Below are 23,634 nucleotides of genomic sequence, written 5' to 3' on the forward strand. Positions count from 1 at the left end.
GTTGAATGACATGGAGGGACTTTTTTCTCTCGTTATGCAGCTGGTGCTAACTAGTGACTCAGTAGTGGAAGAAAATGATGAGATTCAAGAAGGAACAAAATAGTGATTTAAGGCCCCCAAAAAGGCCAGATTGGGAGGTTTCTGTAAATTGCAATTCAAAACCAGAGGACAAACTCCTGTTTCATTTTCTGAATTGAAATTCTCTTTTGGTCTCAAATTAAAAATATAACAGTGAAGTGGCCCCTTGCTCCATCTCCGCAGTACTTAAATATTTGATTGGACACTGTTTTAGAGGTAGTTTTCTTTGTTCAGAAATTGTTCTACTCTTCCTAAAGGCAAGGTTTTTTTTGTACAGGCTCAAAGAGGATTCCCAAAATTGCTAGTTGTCTGTGAAAGGTTGTCTTTTTTTGGTTTTTCTTTTTCTGAGGGGGGGGTGTCCCAAGTAACATACTGATGGATGTTGTATTCCTGCTGAGTATTTTCTGTCATTTTACAAGTGTGTTTTTAAATTAAGCATCTGCTAGAAAGTAATGGTAGTTAATGACTTAGTTTCTTGGCCAGGACAAAGTTTAGTTTCCTTTTGTTATTAGCTTTGTGTCATCACAGAAAGTAGACTAATGTTATTTTGAGTTTCTTAGGTTTTTTTTTCTAGACATATTGGGCTGAATAGCTCAACATAACAAATTATTCTATGTGCTTTAGTTTCAAACTTTTCATGTAGAATCCAAGTTTTAGCATCAGGATTCAATTAAATGATAGTTTGATTTGACTGAAAAATTAATGGTCCAGAACTGAAACTTTGTAGTATTTTTTAAAGTTCTTATTTTCAGTACTCCTGTTTTGAATAAAAATCTGGACTCAGCCCAGTAACATAAAGCTACATGTTCTCTCATCAGCTAAACATACATAATGGTTAAATTTAACAGTGATTGTTTTCTTATTGCTTCTTTTGGCTGCGTAGGTATCTTTCTGCATTCATAAAATTAATTCCCTGGCCATAAGTGCCACTATACTGGCTTGCTGTGAAAAGTTTCTTGCTACTGTCTGTTGTCCTTTTCAGGAAATAATGATTTACCAAGTACAAATCATATTCTATAATTATATGTCATCTTCAATGACAGCTTGAACATTCAACTCCTGTTTACGCTTGGACATATTGATTTTTCATTTTAATGATAAACAGATTGGCATGTAATACATTTGACAATACATCTGCTTAAAATGTGTTAAGATTGCTGAATGAAAAGAAGGGTTTGCAATGCAGACTAGTGGAGGCACTCAAGCCAAAAGTAGAATGAGGATGCATGCTACTCTAGGTAATTCCCAACAAAAGAGTTCAGTCTCTTTAATCTGGTATCATAGCAGGCATATTTATAATTGACTTTTCTGGCTTGCTTTTAATCTGTCTTCTGGCCAGGAGAGATTCTGCAGCCAAGAATACTGGGAGTATTTAAAAGAAATTATTGTGGCTTTTCTGAAAAATGTTTTTGGGTTTGAATTTTGATTTGTTCTCATAGAATATACTGCAAATAAAAACAGAATTTGGCCTAACTACAGAGTTTAACCTCTTGTTACCTGTGCATTCAGTCCTAAATAGTTTCATCTTTGATGTTCTATACATCTGTATGTACCTTAATGTGTTAGGGGAATGTGCACTGACTGTACTAAAACCACCTTCTACTAAACTGTTGCTTTTGGATAAAGATGAAAGTTTCCAGGAATACTCCAATTTTGCTGATTGTAATGGTTTACTTAACCCCCTAAAGTTTCTTTAGAACTTAAACCAATACCTTAAATTTGAGTTCTTAAACTTTTCCTGTGGACTTGCATGTAAAACAGAGTGCTTGACTTTATTATACAGTATCTAAATGTTATGTAAAAGCTAGTTATCCAGTTTTAGTTTTAGCAGGCACTGTGATGTAAATACTTGTTTCCAAGTAGAGTATTCCTATCAGATACCTGGTATTACACAAAAACATGGAAGTATACATATACACACCTAGGGACACTGTGTGTGCACTCAAAAGCACGTGATTGGTAAATGTTTGAAATGCTGTGGATAGAGCAGATTTAACCAGAAAACGACTGACAACTTTTGACAAAAAACCCACGCATACTGTAATGGTGGAATTGGTTGTGAATGCAGCAGTGTCTCATGTGAAAATATACTGCAAGAGTGTCTAAGTATTTATAATAAAAACCTTATGGTTTGTAGTTTGCAAAGCATGGAATTGAGAGCTTTGGATAATCTTGATATTTGGACTTCTGTGCTTCCTGTCACAGAACATCTTGAGGCCCTTCTTGATCAGTAAGGCCATCACACATGTTCTGTCCTGAATGTCTTTGTCCCTAGTGACTTTTAAGGCTATTTCTTTCCTCAGACTTTCATAATTTGAAACTTGAAGATCAGTGGTTCATAGTCCTGTACCACAGAAGAATGTATTTTGTATTTTTAGATAAAGCATGAACAGTTCTGGAGTAACAGCAGTTATTTTATGGCTCAAAGTGAAGTGAACCTGAATGGCTTCTCTTGACAGAGCCTTTCCTAGGCTGTCTTTGGGAGGATGTGTGTGTTTGTGTTCAGGCTTGGTTTTTAACATGAAGGTGAAGCAATGATTCCTCTAAGAGCACCATATTTCTGTGGTTAGTTTGTTGGTGGTGTTTACTCTGTTTGAACCCCATGCTCTTCACTTTGTGACTTACTAGTACTTTTCTGCACTTCCATGTTTTCTTTGATCTCATTTCCTTGTATTTTCAGGGTGATGCTTTTATTGGTACTGCTGTATTTAATGATACAAACAATAAATCCATATTCAGGTTCTGTGCTCTTTGAGCATGGCCTGTCATGACTTTACTTGCATTTCTGAAGATTCAGAGAATATAAGACTCTATAGATTCAGTATGTTGCTGTGCTTTATTCGGCTGCTACGGTGTGGAAGTAAAGTATCCATGCTTGTCTGAAAAAGAAAAAAAATGTAAATTGAGCATTGATTAATTGTGGTCAGTTAATAGGGAAGGCGTAGAGGATACTTCAAGAAATGTGGAGATCTACAGATGGTTGATTTTGCAACAGAAGGGCATTTTTCAATTAAAGAAGGAACTTCACACCTTAAAAAAAAAAAAGCATCTGTTAAAGAAAAGTATAAAGAAGCAAGAAGCTGCTTGTTATACTTGATCATATACAGTGGTATTATGTTGTATCTCCCAAACAAATGTACCTTTCCTGCCAGTCAGGTGTCTGAATTGGGATGGTGGGGATAAAAAAGGACAAGCTTTCAGGCATATAAGCCTTTCTTCATGCTTGACTAGATGCAGCACACAATTACTACAGCTTCTATAGGCACGTGGGTCTGGTACAGTACACTTGTACAGCAGTGGTATAGGCTTTTTCATCTAAAATGTGCATTTAAGTGTATAGAACAACAGAGATGGTATCTTAAATTTGTTCTTAGTAAAATATGTCAGCTTATCTTAATTTTCTCATTAGTGAGATATATGATAAATTACTGGAGACTTAGCTACTGTGGCATTATTTATGTTAACTGATACAGCATAATAGTGTGATGATGAAAAGGACCTGGGAGAGGAAGAGGGAAAGCAGACCTTGGACAGCTATCTACTGAAATGAAAGGAATCTTGACACCCACTCTGTTTTAAGTTGTACTCAATTGCAAAAGAGGCATTTTGATTATATTATTAGAAATTAATGCATACCCCACCCCCCCCAAAAAACCCCAAACAAAGCCTTCAACATCCCCCCCCCCCCAAAACAACCTACCATAGCAAAGCCTGGGGCTATGTCATCACTTGACTAGGCAGGTCAGTAGCTGTTTTGACTTGGATTTGCATCTAGTTCTAAATAGCAAAATTTAGAGTTGCCATTTCAAATAAAGATTCTTACTTTTTTTCCTTCTGTGACAGTGCCCTGATATCTGAAAAAGGCTAGGAGCTCTTTGGTGAGTTGGTGCCTTGCTGTTGGTATGTAGCTCATCAAGGCAGAGATCTAAATGCCAACTGTGAATAGTAAAGAGTCTGTACATTCTATTAAAATACCCTTGCTAGCTACAAATAAAAGGGTAGGAGATGAGCCACCTGGCAATGTCCCAAGTACATCTCAGGTCATGGAAGCCTCCTGGCAGAGGCAGAAAGAAAGAGAATTCATGTCATATGTGATTGTTGTTGAGGTGAGGGGTGAGGTATGTGTGCACTACTTGGGGGGAGAGTTGCTGTTTAGAGCACACTGTTCCAGAAAGAGTGGAAAAAGATAATTTGGTTTATGACTTGTGTTCGGCACATAGCAATGAGCAGGAATCATCTTGGCAGACCCCCTGCTCCTCTTCAGAACCACAAAAATAATAGAAATAGGCTGTAGGAAAAGGAAAGATGGATGTTTGTAAAGGGCACCTGAAACTGGCAAAAGTTAAACAACATCAAATAGTTGAGCTGAGCCCTCCCTTCTCCTCCTGGTCTCCTGCTGATTTTAATATGATTTGGTTGTTACTTGAGTTGTTCCTATAGTCAGATTACATGTGGGTATTTATAATTATCCCTGCTTATTTCTTTTCTTTGTGGGTTTTTTGGTCACACTTGCATGCATTTTGTCTCTTCAGTTATGTTGTAAACCCTGAATGGTGGGGTGTGGGAAAGATTAGCCTTCTCTCCACTATGACGTGGGTCTAATCTCTGGAAGGTGTCTTTTCACTATGCTTAAAACACACAAGAGAGCAAGAATGAAGATGACTGGTTTTTAGGTACCCATGTTCTTCTCAACCATAGCTGCTTCTCTTCCTACTAGACTTTCAGAGCCAGTGAAACCCTAATTCTAGTCTAGTTGGCAGTCTCCTAGGGTGCCATACTGTGGAGTGGGCAAGCACTTCTGTTGTTTAATTTGTGGTTGGGCACAATGAAATCAAAGTGGTGCCTGTTGCTGTGATGTTGGATTGGAGAGCTGCTGGACCCTGGTGCATTTGAAATATGAGCCCAAACATTGCTGCTTGTATCTTTTCCTGCTTAAAGATGCCTGCCCATGTGTCTTTTTGCTCCCACTGCCTAATTCAGCAGCTGTGAGCTGCAGGCAGTAGCACATGTGCATTGGCTAAAATAACCAGCCAGCCTCTCCCTTTGCTCTTGCCAGAGTCTCATGTTGTTGAAAAGAGTTTTTAGGATCAGATCCGTCTTCTCAATTTACATTATTCCTTTGCCCAAGACCAGCAGGAAGGCCTCATCAGGGTGGCCTGTCCTCTTATTCTTTTCTAGATCAAGTTCAAAAAATAGTAATTTGGGGAATTTAGTACAGTAGCTAAGTGGTTCTTATTTTAACTCTAAAGTAGTATTACATATCAGGAAAATGTCTCTTAGAAACAGGCTTTAGGGTTTTTTGTAGTTTTTTTAAGAGCTCATTTTTATTTTTTCTCTTTTAAACATCTTAAAATACTGTTTGAGTTTCTACATGCCTTTCACTTTACTGTAGGAAGCAAGGGCTTTTGCCCAGTGCAGACTTACAGGCCAGGTAGGTAGAAATGCAGGTTGCTTGCTATTCTCTTCAAAGTGATCCCATGTATGTGAATGATATTCATATTAACTTTGTAAATGCAAATATCATCTTTTTAGGGAGAGAGCCTGGACCCTATGCCCAGAGCAAAATGCACTCTCCTTTACCTGTGGGCACTTGCTTGTATATTCTGGTCTGAACATACTTATGCCAAGATGCATCCTGAATCAAATTTTTATTATTGAATTATAAGACCCTGAAAACTGTTTTTGTAATGGATATGTTGAAAGGCCATCAAATTTAGGACCTGGCAGAGCTATAATTTTACAGGCATTAGGCATCTGAAATAACTTTGTCTAAAGATTACACCTGGATTTGTCATCCGTTTTCTAGGAAATACTTGAACTGTGTTTTATGCACACAGAAAGACTTACTTCATAATATAAGGAGCTTTGAGATTTACATTCCAATATTCAACAACACTTTAAAGTGCTTTTTTCATTCTCATAATGGAGCTGTCATAAACTATGTATTTTAAACACATCAAATGAAATTTATGAAAAAATTCTACATGGAATCTTGTTTCTGCATATTTGAAGTGGAAAGTGTCCCAAAAGGTTAGGTCAGCTTTTTAAAAACCATGTCTATTAAGAGAGAGTCTTGTAGCTTTGCTTATTATTTAAATAGTTGCCTTAAATTACATTTTCATCTATGAATGCTTGATGTGCGAGGAAGATTCCCTGGGGCTGCATCTTGCACTTTGGGGAGAAACAAATGAAGAGCTGCTGTTTCATCAAACAGGCAAAACACTTGCAATATGTTTGGGTGCAGTGGAAGAAATTCTCCTGACAGGCTGGAATGAAGGCAAAGCCTGTAAGGAGGTTGTATTCCAGCAAAAGGATGTGTGTCCAATTCCTGCATCAGCCAGCTGTTGATGTGCACTCCCTTGACATAAGGAACAGCAGTGCATCACTGTCAGAATGTCACGCTGGCTTTTAGGGGTCAATTCTGTGTTGCTTGGATGTCTTGTAGTGACCAAAGTTCTGTCATGTAGAGCAGTAAAAGGTTTTTCTTTTCAAATTTGACTTCAAGCAATGCTATACCTCCTGTTTCTGAGGGATAATATGTTTTCTCTATAATGTGGACAAAGTCTTTTGCAGAAAAGATATTGAAATGCTTCCCTTTGGTTGCTGTAAATGGTATAGAATGGAGAGCATGTTACCTTCCACAGACCTCTGAGCAATAACTCAGTAATGTGACTGAATCAGCTAAATAATCCTGTTGGACTGCATCCTCAAGGGGTGTCAAGAATCAGTGTCATGGCTAGGTCAGACAATCACAGTGTGGCCTAAGTAGGGTGCCTGTGGCTGTTCCACCACAGAGTGTAACACAGACTGTACACTAAATGTAGGCCCAAGTGTTTCTGGCTGTGCTGGGACGCTCTGTATCTATTTTCAGACAGATGCTCTTACTACAGACTTTAAGAAGTGTCACTGCATGAACCTTACTTTTCTGTGCAAAGTTCAGTTCAATGTGTGTGCTCTGTGGGGGACTTGGCAGGGGAGAGATATGGGTGATAAATGCAGGTCCAAATTTCACTTTATTTTCATTTCTCTTTAGTTGAGAAGTTGGGATGATATAGGTGGCTTAAAAACCTCAAACATTAAGGCTAGTGTAGAGTTAAATAGTAGTTGCAGAGATTTCCTGTGACTTGGGAGGGCTACTGTTACAGCAAGGAATATTGAGGGGAAAGCTCTCATTAGCTGAATATTTAAGTGAAGTGTGAGTTGAACCACACATGAATTTAGCAGTGTAAATTATTGTAGTGATAACATAATCCACTGAAGAGACGGGCTTTGCCATCATTCTTGTTGGTGATTAATCACTTACCAAATTAGGAAGAAAGTGTAAGGAGAGTTGGTTATATTGCTACTTCTCCCAGCAAAGCAAATAAGCAGTGGCTGAAGGAGTTACCTACCTGTCTGTGGGAGGTATGTGAGTAGAAAGGAGGGAGGAAATTGGTGACTCTTAATAGGTGATGTATATTCAGTGTATACACTGATTATAAAAAACCCAGTACTAAAAACTCCCTTGTTAATTTTTTCCTCCCTTTTTATCAATAAAAATATTATTTATCTTGTAATACTTACTGTATCAAGTTAATTCAAAAAATCAATTTATTTAAAGGCTAAAAGTTGCATATTTATTTCTTACATGCACATTTTGGGAGCTTTTGTCTGCTCAGTCCTTGTAAATAGGTAAACTTTCCAGCTGTTCAATAAATCATGACCATTTTGCTCTAAAATCATTTACTAGCATCAGGGGAGATAATGTTGTCCACTTTCTTAAACTTCTTCCATACTTCTATCATTTTTTGTCAAGTATCATTCATATCTCTATGCTTTCTTCCTGACGAGGAAAATCCATTTGGAAAGATTTTGGAAAAAATCTTGGTCCTCCTGAGGATTATGACAAAGTTTTCCCTGAAAAGCCACCCATTCCCACAGAAAGTGGTTAAAACAGCCAATGTGGATCACCACCTCATGTTCTTGTGTAGCAGCATACTTGCAGTCTGAGAGAGGACTGGGTTTTGTCATGCATGACCAGCTTGTGGCCTCACCATGGCTGTGTGTTTGGAAGGCTGCAGCTTTGGTGTGTACCTGTGATGTGCCAAGTAGCATGGTCTACTCGAGAAAGAACCAGCTGAGCTGACTCTGGGAGCAGCTTCTTTGTGTCAACAAGGTACTGGACCCCATCAGTGTGGGTCCAGCACTGTGCTGAGGGGGTGCTATGGTGCTGGAAACCCTTGTATCACACTGTGTATGGAGCATTACTGCTCTCAGAACTTGCTCAAAAGGCCCTGGAAAAGGTTGTTGCGTTGCCTCATGTAGGATCTACCAAGCTTCTTGTAGGCAGAGAGGTAGGAGTAGCTTTATTATTGTGCTTTTGCAGATAATGGGCATGATAGTTTGTTTTGCTCAGGACTCTGCTGCAGGTCTCTATGGCAGAGCTAGGAGATGGTGTGTTCAAATCTTGGAGTTCCTTACCCATTATGACTTTACCAGTTTAATAGGTTTCAGATGTAAATAATCTCTGTTGGCTATTTGGCTGATGAATTGTTTCACACCTGCTTCCCCCTGCTTTTTTTTTTTTTTTTTTTTTTTTGGTGGGTGGAATTATCTGGGGAAAACTGCAGATCAGGTGAAGTTGGAACCTGAATAGCAAGTGTCAAATAAAAATGATGGGGAGTATTAAATATAATACCTTTTTTCAGCCTGTGTAATACTTTAATGTCTCTTACTGGCTTGGAGAATTTTATCCAACATTTCAAGTGTCCTGTGAGTCTGTTAAAATATGGTTTGTTTTGAAGCCATAATAACCAATGTTTGCAAAATATGCACCTTAAATTTTATTCCGAAATACAGAGATGGGGAAAGAACAGAATTTTAAAAGCATGGAGTGCTGATGTTCTCTTAGTATCAACTCTAATGAGCATCTTCTCGTGTGCAGTCTGGCAGCTATCAATTCCAAGCCTAGAAGGGCTCAGAGTCTGCTAAATGCCTGAAATAAAGCCAGCAAACCACTGTGAGCAGCAGGGATGTGGGAGCAATCTTAAAACCTCCTGCACCTGCCACATGTGTCCAGTCACTGTAGATCTGAATATGAAAAGCTTGCTGGATACCTGTGGGAGGGCTAGGCACACTTGTGCTCCTGCTGCACATTACATCTGTCAACATATCATATCTGTTGCTAGATTTACATGGCGTTACTGACAAAACATACTCTGTTTGTGCTGCCTGTCAAAGGCCTCCTTTTTTTTTTTTTTTTTTTTTTCCCCCCTAGACTGCAGAAAAGATGGGCAGACAGCTCTCCAGCTCAGCTACCTGGTAGTGTGAAGTAGCTGTAATGTTGGCTTAACCCATGGCTGAAAGACTCCTCTGTTGACAGAAGGTCACCAGGATGGCACTTCTGCTGCCTGGAAAGGCTTCTGCTTTCCTGTTCAGTCTAAGCATCCTTTCCTGAGCAAAAGTGACTAGGCTGTAACATTTCAATGTGCTAGGAACTCCTGGCTGCCAGAAGCGGACTCTCAGTCCATATGAACCTAGGTGTGAACTATTGTGCATGGGACTAGCCCAGGGATAAAGGAGAGAAGATGTGAAGGTGATATAAAACTGCTGCTGCTTCAACTTTTCTCCTCTGAGGAGGCACAATAAAAAGACAGCTTAGACTTGAGGCCAAACTCTCTCCAGTGGGGATTTTGCCATATAATTTTATGTGTTGGGGATGAGTGGGAAATAATATAAAAGAGGGTGACGTTTTAGGGTGGGGGGCATTTGCATCAACTCCTTGGTATACCTAGTTCAGATGCATAAGGTATTCATTAGTTTCTCTTGCTTTGTCTTTTATTATTTGCTTCCTGAGTTTTAGATAATCAATCACACCTATCTGATCCAAAGGAATATAGGTTTTTAAAAAGAAATGTGCTAATATAAGGCAGTGAAGCCTTCAGATCCTCAGTGCAGAGAGATTATGCCAGTTGCTGAAGGAACAGTAAAGGCACAACTTCTCTGAAAAGATCATCTGAGGTTTGAACATTGGCTGAGTTGAGTGGTGATATGGTTTTGTGGTGCTGAGGTTAGCACTGTGTATCAGTACCTGTAAAACTGCAGTGCTGCCCTGAAGGGTATTTGCTCCTCATGAGAAGGTTAGCAGCTTTGGACTGCCTTTCGACTTTGTGTACCAGCAGCCCCCTTTCTGACAAGCTGCTTCTCAGCACTTTCCAAGACAAGCATGAATTTTGACAACTCATGCTATAACACTGCTCTGTGAGGCTTTAAAAGATCAAGTTTACTGAATGTGGATTTTATTGCTCCAGTGTTGGCAAAAAGTAACCATTGAGTCTTCTCTATCTTATGGAAGATAAAACTTAATATTGATATTGACGTCCACATCCCTTGCAAGATGTAAAATTTTTCTGGACATCTTAGGCATTTTTGACCTGTCTTTTGATAATAATCCAAATATTCAGTATCAGTGTTGCCAATCTTGAGTCAAAATTCTGGCTGCCATGGCAGCCACTCCTTTAGTATTGCTGGATGAGAGATTGTGGAGACGTGATCAGCCAGGAGAGCCCATGGTTGTTTGGTGGCGGTGGGGGAAATGTTTAATACAAAGGACAAAAATAATCCTAGAAGGTGTTAGTTCATTTGTCCCTGTTGGAAAATGAAAGATGTAGTCCAGCTTCCTCTGTCTACATCTATCTTCCTCTGTCTATATAAAGGAAGTAATTCCAATAACTTTAAGCATTTAATATATAGATTTTGTGTCTGGTTTAATTTCAAATATAAAAATTTGTGCCAGGTGTTCTGTGGGTTTTTGCCAAAAGTCTTAAAACAGACAGACAAATGAACCTGGGAGATTAGTGGTTTGTGCCTGAGAGGGAATTTTGAGTGGCAAAAATCGGCAAGTTCAGCTCTTGCAGAAGTTGTGGGCAGTGCTGTAAGCACTGTAAAACAAGTATTATAAACCTGAGAAAAGTCAGAGCTTTGTAAATGCATGCAGACTGTCTGAGGATCTTGGACAGATGTTTCAGATGTTAAAACAGGATAGGCTTTGCCCATCCAAACAATCTGTCACTGTGCGTGCATTCAATAGGCAAATAAGAGGCAACGCCAGCTTTTTTCATGTAAATCTCCAGGGATTTTCCTCTAGGGTTCAGAGCTCTGGCAAAAAGCTGTCTGCAAGAATAATTAAACATGTGTGGGGGGGGGACCTACAAAATTTAAACAAAATATCCAGTGCACAAGCAGAGCATATGTGCATCTTTGAATTCAACATATCAGTGCTTAAAATTAGAAAAAAAAGAAAATCTCTCCTATAAAAAGTTCCTTATAAAATTAGGTATTTTGAGGCAGTCTAAAGGAGCACATAGTTTTGTACTGGGAATTGGTTTCTATCCAGTATGCTTTACACGTATTTGTTGAAGGATACAATGCACTTGTATTATTGCACAGATTTCATTCTTGGATGATTTCCCCTTTGGCATACTAGTGGCAGTTTTTCATTGGTTATTCATTTATATTATTGATTAACACCTACTGGACCAATTTATTAGTCCCTCTGAATCCATTTTAAGTATCAGGGTTTTCTAATGGAGAAATATCCTTTACAGAATACTAACATCACACTTGTAAAACATTCATTGACTTAATTTATTTTTACTGTATATAGCATAAACCATACATCAACAAGTAGATGTTCTTTTGTTGCAGGTCTCCAATTCTGCAAGCGTTCTGGCTTTTTTGATATGGAAAGGCTACCTGGAGAACAAGTGAAATCTCTTCTGTGAGACTCACGGGGCTCTTCCTGTCTATCATGGAACTGTTAGCAGTCCTTCAAGGAAAGTTTTTCCCTGTTCTTGTCTACTTGCACATGCTGTCTTGCTTGTTGTGTTTGGGGAAAATGTGGAGATTGCCTCTGTTTGTATCTCAGGGGGTATGGACTGAAGCAGTTAAAATGAGACAGTTCTCTCTTTCTTCCGGAGTAACTTAAGCAAAGAATGATTCGAGTACATGGTGCAGCAAGATAATTCTTCAGGAAAGCTCTTGGGGCAAGGCATTGTATCTCTATGACATAAAAGTACAGGCTGTATCTTCAGAAACCTCTTATGGGCTGATAATATTAAGTACTCTGGTTTAGGATTGTGTGTTCTCTATTCTTCTTGGGGAAATATCTTTGCACATCACTAAGTACATACGTATATATATTTTTTAGTGTTTGAATTGTCAGAAACCCTGTGTGCATGTGCCAAATTAGTGATTAGAGGCCTAAAAACTGAATGGCAGTGAAATTCTGCCAACCTCCAAAGCTTAGATGATGTTGTTCAGTACACCTGTTAGCAACCTTAGCTTGTGTGTTCCAGTAAGCAGCCATCTAGTTTGTTTTCTTTATTAGCAGATAAAAAATGTTTTACTCATAAATTTCTACCTCTACTGCAGCTAGTGATTGACATGCTCTTGATGATTGACAGGTGTGTGCTTACAAGTTTTTTGCATGATGCCTGGGGCAGGTCTAAGTATATGGGGGAGAAAGCCAGGGTTCAAAAAAAGGTATGAATAAGGCTAGTGTTCTGAACTTCAGCTGTTCTCCTCCAGAATGGAGTAATACTAGAAACTGTCTCTCTCTGCATTAAAAAAATGTACTGCTCTTGGACCTTTCTGATCTGAAGTGCCGAAAACAAATAAACAAAATGTTAAATGTAACAGATTAAAAGAAATGACCGTAGTTAGGGAAATAGCAATTAAGACAGAAAAAATAATTATGGAATTTTTATACTCTAATCCTTCAGTACTTCCCAGATCTCCTTCCAGTAGACTGTTTTGGAATGGGACTTGTACTTTACCAAGGGCACATAACTGGTCAGAGTTTGCAGCAGGGCTGTGATTTAAGACACAAACAGATGCAGGGCAGTAATGTGGTGCGGCAGATGAATAGGTGATGAATCAGGAGAGCTTTGCATAGTACAAAGGATAAATGTTGTCACTGCAAGTTGTCCTGTTTTATTTTTTTTTTAAAGACACCTCATTTGGGATGTGCTCTTTTCACCGAATGAAACGTTATGACTGTCTTCTGACTTGGTAACTACTTTGAAACTGGGTAAAGTGTAGGTTGCAATTATGAATTAGTATTTAATGAAGCTGAGCATGCAACTCGTGGCGTTATATTGCTTTGAAGCCCAGCAGTTTGTACTTGACACATTTCATGGGGTAAAAAATGATTATTTTAGTAACTGAAAGTGTGCCAAAAAGGTCACATGAACTTGAACTTAAATTTTATTTTTCAATGTCCTATTTAGACAACACTATGGAGTCATATAGCGCAATGAGATTTGCAAAGCAGGAAACCTTTATGCTAGGATATTCCCTAACCTTCATATTCAGTCTCTTCAGAAACATAATTTCTTGCTGCCTGTGGGGTCCAACCAGAGCTTAGGGGAATCCAAGGCCTTGGACTAGGAAGGAAAAGGGCTGGATTAATAAATGTCCATAGACTGTGAAAAGAATTTGATGCTGACTAGCATTTTCCTTGTGGGCCCCCTTCTGCAGTGAGAAACTGCATTTCACGGGGTATTTGCAGAAAGCTCCATCAGAACAGCTCCACAGAGTTACACGGTCTAGAGTGCTATGAGAGGAACAAATGTTAAGCCTGGTATGGAGTGGAGGGGCTCCATGCAGATAGTGCAGCAGACACTTTCTAGCAGTCAGTGGATTATTTCTTTATAAAAAAAGAGACTGATACATCCCAGTCATCTCTCCTGAACATATGCTTTGGTTATTTTCTTCCTCTTCTGCCTTTAGCACTTCCAACTCTGTTCCTGCATGTGTGCGTGCAGAAGAAATGTAGGAAGGTTGTCTGGTGGACACAATATTCTGTTTTCTTCATGGGTTTTAGTGGAAAGCCCTAAGAAACTAAGGGCATGGGTTCTCATGACTGCAATGAATCATGCTCTTGGTAAGGGAGTATAAGCCCAGGCTTTTAGTGAGCAAATTAGTTTTTATGTGCTAGTGACTATATAATTATTTGGACTTAGTAATGTTTTGGAGCTTACACAAGATAACCTTCTAGTTTCTTTTTGCTCACTTGATTTCCCCCTGCTTGTGGAAAAGAGTGCTCAGAATGAATGTACAATGTGTGGAATAAATTCTCATTTGATTTTATTTGCTTTGTATATTCCAGTGCATTTTGTGGGACCCTGAACAGACTGGATGACAGGTCAGTTACAGGATGACTATCCGTAAGTGCTGTTGAAACTGGCTTAAAGCATGGCTTTGTTGGGAATAACTTGCCCTTGTGCTGTCAGTGAGCCTTTTGTAGGTTCCTGTCTAGGTTCCTGAAATGCCCCAAATTGTAAAACACATAGAACATGCATGTAATGTTCTGACTTTTGACAAAGGTAGCTTCCAGAGACTAGGTAGCTCTGACTGCACAGGGCTAGAGCTGGAAGACTGAACTGTTTAAAGCCTGTTTTTTTTACCTGTAAAAGAACAACTTGGAGCTGCAGATTTAGCTTGTGATTTAACAATCCTTCCTGCTAGATCTCTGCTAATACTAATTAGGCCTGGACTGTGCTCTCAGTTGTGCTGTGTTGAGCCAGGCGCAGCACAAGCTGTGCTGTTGCTACCAGCCCAATGCCAGCTGCAGTAGCACAGACGATACCTGATCCAGCATAAAGTGAAGAGTGGTGTAGACAGATGACACCTGATCTCTCCCAGTCTGCTGGGACAGCTACTCCTTGAACATTTTTAACAAATCTGAAATGACAAAGCAAGTTTTCACTGGCTCTGCAGTCTGTGTCACGGCTTCAGTGTTCCTGATACAGCAGTAAGCATCTTAAAGCAATATTTTTAATCTTGCAAAACTATACCTATGTTATCTCAGTAAACATCTGCCTGTGCCCTAGGGAGTTTAGTGAATATACCTTGCAGATAGGAGATTAAACGCCACAAATTCTAGTTCTGTTTGGACATTATTACTGCTTAGTTGTCAGTTTTGTGCCAAATGCCTGTTCCTGTAAATGCTTAGGAGTTAGTACAGTTTTGTTGCCTTCAGTGAGCACTTTACTTATCTGGCTAATACATGTTAGCTCTTGGCATCTGGATCCTAAGCCAAAGAAAGTTTTCCATGGTAAGAAGGTAAAGACCATAGACACCAGCTATTTTAATTTACTCGGGATTCAGTTGGAATCTAATTGTAAGTAATATCCTCTTAAGGGTTATGCACAAATTCCATTGAAAGTTGGACTGAGATCTAAAGCAACAGGAGGACGTTTTTGATATATATTGCCATTAATATCTTGGGTTTAAATCTGTTATCCAAAAGTGTTTGTGATGTTTAATAAATGACTATTTCTGTGTGTGTGTGTCTGTAAGCAGGTTTGGGGACTCTGGTGTTTCTTTTTGAGGTGCAGTTCTGTGTTAATAATATAGAAGTGTGGCTTGTCTTCTCATAGCACTAAAAGTGAGATAATCCCTGTGTAAGGAATCAGTAAGTATGGTCTGCTTAATCTAGTCTCAGTGTGAAACTGTTGACATTTGTTCTTTTTTTTCTATCATTATGTGACTGGGCCTGTTTTGTGCTGGATTAGGCACAAATCTCCTATGCAGCACATTTGGCATGTTACTAGTAGTTTAACTTCATTAATAATGTATGAAGGAAATGTAATCCATGACAAGGAAGGAAAGAAAAGTATTTTTACAGCTACCAAATCCTCTGGAATGGGTAATTATTCAAGATTTGATGTTTGATGTTATAGTTTACAACTGAGCTCCTTCCACAAAATAAAAGAAAATATACATACATACAAATATAGTAGCACTATAGGAAATGTGCTCCTTCCTATCTGAGGTTGTACGTACTGGTTTAGAATGCATCAAATGTAGAGAGAAATGCAGATTGTAAAAAGAATGTGCTTTATCTTACACAAGCACTGTGTTCTGATCTCAATGAAAACAAACTCAGACAATATAGCAAGCTTTTCAAAGGAGAGGAAAAAAGGCAGTTACCAGCTACTCACTGAGTTGTCGACCTTGCATAAGAAAGAAGATTGCTTGTGTCTGTCAGCTACATAACATAAAGCCTATATCGGTCTATGGGCTGCTTCAAACAAATTTTCTTATTTAGAAATTCAGTAGCATACTTGATATTCCCTCTCACCTGCAAGTCAGTCCTTAACAGCCTCACTATTTGAGGTGGCTGAAAAGTCACAGTGTGCTGCACAGAGTCTAAACCAGCCCCAAAGCAGCAGTCACTTGCAACTACTTTTGTGTTCTGCACTCCTGTCACATTTGTGCTATCAGAGCAACAGCTGGGGAGACTTTTTCAACAAAGATGAGTGTCAGATAATCCTGATGAGATTCCACATCCAACATCTTTTGTAATTATGTCACATTCAGCTGTAATGGAATAATTCAAGCTGAAAGGACAAGCTTTGATCCTTTCTTAAACCTTTCCCTGTGGACTGGCTATCTAAAAGATTTAAAGATATTTCTGTTACCAGATCTAGTGTTTCCTCAGAGAAGTCATGTTTCTGAAGCAGTGAGATCTGCAGGAGCAATATTATTTGCCAAATACATCTCTCAGAGCATTTTTGTAAAATAAAGATGTCAGTAAGAATATGCCCTTCCAGAACCAACAAGGAAGAATTTATTTTAATATTCTTTAAGTCATTTGTGTGCACAGAAAATAGACTTTATTTGTTAACGAATCACAGTGGTGCAATCTATAAATATTGGTGTAAAAATTTGTTTGTGCTGAAGGAAATACAAATTTGTTTAGGCAAGGATCATACATAGTGGGAATATCTATTTAGAGAAGTAAATGTTTCTGAAGAGTCACTCTTTACAAATAATTAGTTGACACTAGGATTTTTGAAATAAGATTTAGTGGCCAGTTTCCTATTGAATTTCAATACAATTTCAGTACTTTATGCCCCTAGGCCCTTTTGGTAAACTTAATTAACTTGGAAAGGCCTTTGGGTCTACATGAAAAAGAAGTCCTTCAAAGGAATTGTTCTTATTTCAGGACAATATTTTGTATTCTTTAGTGTTACAGAATATGGCACTAGCTATTTTAGGTTTCTGAACAGAATAGTGTGGTTATGGATATGGAAACTGCTGTAGAAGATCTTTCCATGGGATCCTTTTGGCCTCAGTTTGGAGGGATAGAGTTTGGATCCCTAATTTTTCTGTGTGTCAGATTTATGCCAATATAAATCCCTTGACTTCAATGAACGTTTTTCATTTGTTTCCTGGCCTGCACTGGAAAGAGAACTGTTTCTTAAGGTTTTCACACATGGACTACATTAAGGGGTCACACTCAGATGATACTCTTCTGGCATTTCCATCAGCCAGAGGTCAATGAAGTGCTATCTGGGCTAAGGATATAGGGTTGGGCATGTGTTTAGTCAGCTCCAAATTTCCCATCTGTCAGACATGAGAAATTCTATGTCTTTTCGTGCATGCCTGTTTGCTTAGGGTCTAAGAATCAGTGTGGCAGGGGTCATTTCTGAGGGCTGCGCTGGTGGAGTCCTTTGTATGCCTCCAAACAACCTGGTGCGTGCCTCACTTGTGTCTACTGGTGTTTAATGCTCACTCATCTTTATGGTCCTGAATTTGTGAGGCCTATGATAGAAGCTGACCTCTTCAGAGGTGTACAAATGGGAGAGACCTGCTTTCACACAGTCTCTCCTCCAAGTTTCTGCTACACATGTAGAATGTTATTAATTTTGCCTTAGCTTAAGTTTAGTTAACAAATAAAATCAATAACCAAGGTCCTGGGAGAATATTTTTCACTCTTTCCCAGGATGTATTTCAGTTTATCTGCAAGCTAATAAATGGTGGTGACTAATGATTGGTATGAGCAAACCTCAAAAGCATCAATTCAGAAAGCAGCCTCGAGTCTGGACATTTATCCGAGTTAGTTGTGTCTCTTGAGTGATCAATCTGGTCTGAAAGCTTGAAGGATTTCTTCCTCCATTTTGCTGGTTGAAAGGAATTGTTCTGCCTCCAGCTCAGGACAGCAAAATTCTGGGATGTAATACACAAAGTTGTTCTTGTGCCTCTAAGGATGGATGCTGAGAAGGCTGGATTTTTAACTCTTTCATATCCATTGTCACTCAATGGGACAATTGTATGCTGCTGGCTAGTGCAGTTAATACCCCTGAAAAAGGGGTGATGTTTCTGCATGGATAGGGAAGTAAATCTTGGATTTTTCCCATGTAATTTGAATCTGTTCTTGACCATAGTGATTTATTCAGTTGTTCAGTAAGTACCTCTAGAATTTGTGGAGAGTGGATGAGGTACTAAAAAACTGAGGAAAAGGACAGTGCTTTCTTATATTTTAAAACAGTAAGGGGTTGATGAGAGGAAAGAAGCAGGACACCTTCTAGAATAGTCAGACAGATTTTAATCTTTGGCAAAATTGTGTAACAAATTAATGTGCAGTTTGCAAATATCTAGGAAATAGAGGATGAAGAGCAGCCCAAAATACCTCAAGAACAAATTATATCTAACTAATATAACCCCCTTCTATGACAGGGCAAAATATGGGTAGATAGAGGCAAAGCAATAAATTCCCTGTATCCTGGATTCAGAAAAGCTTTTAAAACAGTCTTATGCTACACTTTTGTAATGAATATAAGACATGTTGTCTAGGTGAAAATGTTGTAAGGTAGACTCCCAACCAGTTGGGCAATTTTTTTTACAAAAAATTTTACCAAGGAGGAGTTATTTGTACCCAAAACAAAAGAGTCTACCCAACAGACTTTTAAGGCCTATTTGGGGCCTCATTCTGAGGATTTCATTGATAACATAGCTGTTTTATTAAATGCTGTAATGAAGCAATTGGGATGAGCTGTAATTGTTTGAGGGTGGGATCAGAATTCAAAATGAATTAAAAATAATTTTGGTAAATTAGAACTCAAGTGATCTGAAAAGTATAGAATGAAATTTAGGTGGGGGTAAACTATTTGGGGGGTAGTAATTGCTTGCATAAGTATGGATGAGAAGCAATGGAGTAAGCAGAGGTTCTGTGGAGAAAGACCCAATGCTAAGTCACAAGAGAAATGAGACTTAGCTGTGTTGCTTTATTGATAAAGGTTTGAACAGAACTGTAACAAGAAGGACAACATTTCTTTTCCTCACCTCTTTCCATTGTAAGCCTTCAGCTGGAATGCTGTGCTCCATTTTGAACATTACACTTCAAGAAAGACTTCACAGAACAGGAAGTTTGGAAGGAACCACTGGAGATCATTTAGTCCAACCTCCCTACTCAAGCACTGCTCCCTAGACCATGTTTCTTAGGATTGCATCTAGATGGATTTTGAATATCTCCAGGGAAGGAGACTCCATAACCTCCCTGGGCAATTTTTTAAGTGTTCAGTCACTCTCACAGTAAAGAAGTTCTCCCTCATATTCAAGTGTAACTTCCTGTGCATCGGTTTCTGCCCATTGCTTCTTGTCCTATTGCTTGGCACCACTGAGCAATAGGAAAAGAACCATCTGGCTTCCTGCTTTGACACCCTCTTTTCAGATGCTTATAGAAATTGATGAGGTTCCCTTTCAGTTCTCTTTTCATGAGGCTGAACAGGCCAAGCTCCCTCAGTCTTTCCTCGTAAGTGAGGGGTTCCAATCCCTTTGCCCTCTTTGTAGGTCTCTGTTGGTCTTGCCCCAGGAGCTCCAGGTATCTCTGTGCTGAGGAGTCCAGAACTGGACACAGCACTCCAGATGTGGCTTCACCAGGGTTGAGTAGAGGGGCAAGATCACCTCTCTCAATCTGCTGGCAATTCTCTTCCTAATGCACCCCAGGATACCATTAGCCTTTGTGGCCACAGGGACACTGCTGGCTCATGCTTGTTGTCCTCCAGGACCCCCAGGCCCTTCTCAGCAGAGCTGCTTTCCAGCAGGTTGACCTCTACCCTGTACTGGTGCACCAGTAAGGGTTCTTTCTTCCCAGGTGCAGGACCCTGAACTTGCCTTTGCTGAGTTTCAAGGGGTTCTGTTCTGCCCATCCCTCCAGTGCATGAGATTCTTCTAAAAGGTTATGCAGCCCTCTGGGGTATTGGCCATGCCTCTGGGCTTTGTATCCTCAGCAGATTTGCAGATGAGGCACTCAAACCCTTCATCCATGTTGAGGAATAAGCTAAGCAATACTGGGCCCAGTATCAACCCTTGGGGGACACCACTAGTTACAGTCCTCCTGCTAGACTGTAATGCTGATAAAAACCCTGAGCCCTGCCATTCAGCCAGTTCTCAATCCATCTCACTGTCTACTTTTCCAGCCTGCAGTTTTTGGGCTTGCCTATGAGGATATCATGGATAAGTGTCAAAAGCCTTTGTGGAAGTTCAGATAGACAACTTTCACTGCTCTCCCCTCTTCTATCCAACTAGTTGTTCCAACATATAGGCAATTGGGTCTGAACTGGTTGCAGAGAAATGAAGGAAAATCACTGAGCATATTAGGAGGATGAAGACAGGCTGAATGGACTGAGTTCTTTAACCTGAAGAAGGCAGTACCAGAGGGGATGACATAACGGTCTGCAAGGTTCCTCTAGAACCACTATAACAATGTTACCTCTGCGGTGAGTAGGAGAAGTAGTAATGGACTCGAACTTCAGGAAGATGGATTAGTAGTAGTTTTTGGTGACATTCTCTTAAAGAAAAGAAATGAAATGTTTAAATATCTTGTTGGGAGAATTGGGTCTGTTCTTGGAGAGCACTGAATATAAGTTAAGTACGTACCTATCGAGAATGATCAAGGCATGGTTTACACTACGCTTGAAGCAAGGTACAGAAATGACCTCTTAATGTCCTTTATGACAGTATTCAAAAACCCATGGTCAATTCTCTGTAATAAAACACTGTGTATGCATATTACCAGAAGAATGGCTGGAACTTGGGTGTTGGCATAGCAGTGCCAATGACACCAATTTGTAAACTTTTCTGGATTGTGTGTATGATCACTGAAGAGTCAGTTCTTCATCTGCTGGAATTAAAGACAGGCTACTGGGGTGAATTTACAGGGATTTGGTCGTGTAACTTTTAAGCACATTGCCCAACATAAAAATTAGTTTAGGCTTAGTAAAAGTGTTCATTAAAGCTTAGGTATAGATTCAATCCCAAAGGGAAATCCAGATTTTTATGCAGTGGATAAAGTTTCACTGAATTGAAGATGTGATTGCAGTTTGGCAAAATCAAAGCAAATGTAACCAGCTCAATGCACTGAAGTGTCATTTCTGCAGCAAACTGACAGTTGTGCATGTGGATAGCACAGGGGAGCTGCCTCTGCATGTTGGTATTTCCTGTGCTAAATCGCTTTATATGCTTAGAGATAATGTATTGCCTAGCAGGAAACTAGCTTGACTCATGTTACGTACTAGAAGGTACAATATTGATAAAATCCAGCCATTCCAAAAGGATCATGGCTGATTGTGGTCTGTCAGCTAACTGCAGATTACTTCAGGTTAGTGGAGCAAAGCTTGTAGGACGTGTGATGCTGCAAGGTGCTGGTGAAAGGCAGGAGGCTGTTCAGAGGAAAGCAAGCAAGAAAGGCACTCTACTCCTTGACAGGCTACAATGGTAGCAGTAAGGCTTAAGACTTCGGACCTAATTCCTGTTTCTGCACCCTATCTACCTGCTGGGGCTTTGATAACAGCAATAAATCTGTTATTCTAGTGTTTAAACTTTCTCTAGTTGGGAAGCTTTTTTAGAAAAGTTTGTGAACTGGCAATAGAATTATTCAAATGAGTGCAGTTACAGGGCTGAGAAATACACTGGTCAATTTATTAAGGTAGTTTGTTGTACATATTAATGAAACATAATGTTAGGTATCTCAAATACTTAATCTACTTTATGAATTAGGGCGTAGATAAAATTATCACAAAACTCCATCAGATTTAACTATCATAGTGTTACTGGTATACATATGATGCTGCAAACTCAGGTGTAATCACGATGACCAGTGGTGCAAGTGAACTTACCTTTCGTCCTCCTATTTTCCTAATGTCCTAATACTGCATGTCTGGTTGTTATTGCTGTGGCAAAAAAGACCGTGAATCTGTGGAAAAAAAACCCAACTATCTTTTGTGAAAGTCTAGAAATCACTGTATGATGTGATTTGGAAAATTTATCCATTATATATATACTAAAAATATTTTTAAATGTGATAGTCAGATTAAGAACATAAGAAGCATCTTTTCTTCTTTAGGTGGGTTACCAGAGTAATCTGTTTAGCAGAGATGCCTTTACCTTTTTTTAATGAAGCTACAACGTGGAGCTTTTGAAAAATCTAGCTATTAGATTTGTCAGGTTTTTTATATATTGTACTTAAACACTCACACTCGTGCTTAATCACTTGGATGAATAAATCCCACAATATGCTCCAGTTTTGTGATGTACAGTGCACTCTTAAGGGCAACATCTCTCTATTTCTTTTACTCCTTCAGCATGAAGTCTGGGATTTCTTGCAAATGAAATGCATCTTTAGTAGTAATTTAAATACAGTAAAATTCTGTGATTTCAAGGTACTTGTAAAGGTCAATATGCTACCAACACTGGACTGTGTTTGAAAGTAATGAGAACTAGAGATTTAGGAACACTTAATAAGATACTATATTTGCATCTTTAGACACACACAAAATCCACAATTATAAATACGTAAAGTTCTGTGAATCCTTAAAAAAAAAAAAGTGGTGATTGTAGACATCTGCCCTGTTGGTAGTAAAGCCTCTGAATCAAAAGCGTGATACAGTGCAGTGCAAAAGAAGTTTCTTTGCAAAATGGGAGCTAGCCTCAGTGATCTCAAATGCATATGGGTAGAAGTGAAATTGGCACGTCATATTAATGTTAATTTTAAATTTCTTGAGGAATTCCCTTGGAAATTGATACCTACTGATGTTTTTATACTGCACAATGGTGGACATGAACTGTGAATGATTCTGTTGTTTATTTTATTAATAAATATTAATAAAATGCAAAGCCATGCTTCAGGAATCTATAAGTATGTGAAGGATGTCATTTTTTTCATGAACTTTGAAATACTGCTTTCATTTTTTTTTTTTTTCGTTTTTGCGTGTTCTAGTTTCCCAGATTTTGTAACTAGAATTAGTGGAATTTCACTGTCCTCTAACTCATCTTGTGAGCAAATGGTTAATAAAAAAACATTTCAATATTCGTGGGCCTGAAGCTGCGTGTGTTGCTCATCAGAAAAATGTGATTAAAAATGAAAAAAATGTAGACAATTAAAGCTCTGGGTATAACCAAGTAAATATGGAGAAATTTAGATAGATAGATACCTTTATTAAATGTGTGCTACACTTTTGACCTGAGAAACAAGTAGTCTTTTTAGAGTGAACATGTTTTGTCCAAGTTATGCTGCTATTTCCTATCTCATCTGAGTCCAGGAAACACAGCAGCTTATTTCTGTTTAAATCAGCCAAAATTAACCATAATTCTACAAGTCACAAATTTACATCACTGCTGTAGCTGTTGATAACTTATGTTAAATTTTTATTATACCCGTGTGGTTCCTAAATAAGCTGCTTGCTGTAAAGCTTAGCTAACCACTGGGTGACCTTTGTTCATAATTGC

The sequence above is a fragment of the Aphelocoma coerulescens genome, chromosome 4, assembly GCF_041296385.1.
Source record: "Aphelocoma coerulescens isolate FSJ_1873_10779 chromosome 4, UR_Acoe_1.0, whole genome shotgun sequence".
Taxonomy (NCBI): Eukaryota; Metazoa; Chordata; class Aves; order Passeriformes; family Corvidae; genus Aphelocoma; species Aphelocoma coerulescens.